This window comes from Propithecus coquereli, unplaced genomic scaffold, assembly GCF_000956105.1.
Source record: "Propithecus coquereli isolate 6110/MARCELLA unplaced genomic scaffold, Pcoq_1.0 Scaffold263, whole genome shotgun sequence".
Taxonomy (NCBI): Eukaryota; Metazoa; Chordata; class Mammalia; order Primates; family Indriidae; genus Propithecus; species Propithecus coquereli.
In genome coordinates, this window is record NW_012148208.1 from 1,793,639 (window position 1) to 1,794,735 (window position 1,097).

The following is a 1,097-nucleotide window of genomic DNA, read 5'->3' on the forward strand; positions in this document are numbered from 1 at the left end:
CAGTGTTATTCTGTTACACATCCTTCGCTGTCAAAGAATTATTTGACATTTTGAAGATATTTTCCACTAGGATTCTTAATTGTTCAGAGGATATTATTAAATCCAACATGTTTTCTGGAAAAAGAATGACTTTTATGCTAATTAATGTTCTTTCTTTAATTCTGGGACAAAAATCTTAGCTCTTTAATAACACGCTTTTCTAATTCTGTTTTCTAATTGCAGTAAGGCATCTCTGAGGATTTATCTTTAGTGATACAGGCCAGCAGTATGTGGCCTTTTCTTGAACCCGTCAGAATTGTGACTTTTCTTTGAACTCTTGGCTGCTTGGTGCTACTGACCTTGTTGCTCATTTATAACTTGGGTGCCATTTATCACTCCCAGACTTACAGATATTGTTGTGGAAAGAGACTGAATGCAATCATTCATGCCATTGCCTCTTTCTAGCGGTGCCTTCCAGCTTCCTTCCTTACAGGATAACTGATAGGGAGAGATTAGTGACAAAGCTGTAATTCTATTGAGGGATTGTGATGTAACTGTATCATAAACCATGAAGTGAGACTCCAGAGATTTGAGATCACCAGAATGCTGAGATTAAGTTACAGCGGCCACAGTCAATCTCTGTCAATATGTGTTTTGTGATGGTTTGAAATCTGCCTGTAAAATATTAGCTACCTGTAGAAATACCTCTTTTTATGGTATTGACTTTATTATATAGCTTCTGCAATTTCAGAGCTTAAAAGAAATATTGATTTTTATTTTTACAAATACACACAGACATTTTAGAGACCATTAAGAAAACTTGCTCTTTGATTTAGCACTATATGTTTTAAGTCTATGAAACTTTTTGTTGGTTTCTCAGATACCATTTGAAGTATTTGGGTTTTAATATTTTGAAATGGAACACTTTATGTGTATGTGAAATTAAAAATAATAACTTACCGAGGTGAAATTCACATAATAAAATAAGCCATTTTAAAGTAACAATTCAATGGCATTTTATGTTCATAATGTTGTACAACCATCGCCTCTAGGTAGTCCCAAAATATTTCCATTACCCCAAGCTAAAACTTTGTCCCCATTCAGCACTTTCATCCTGT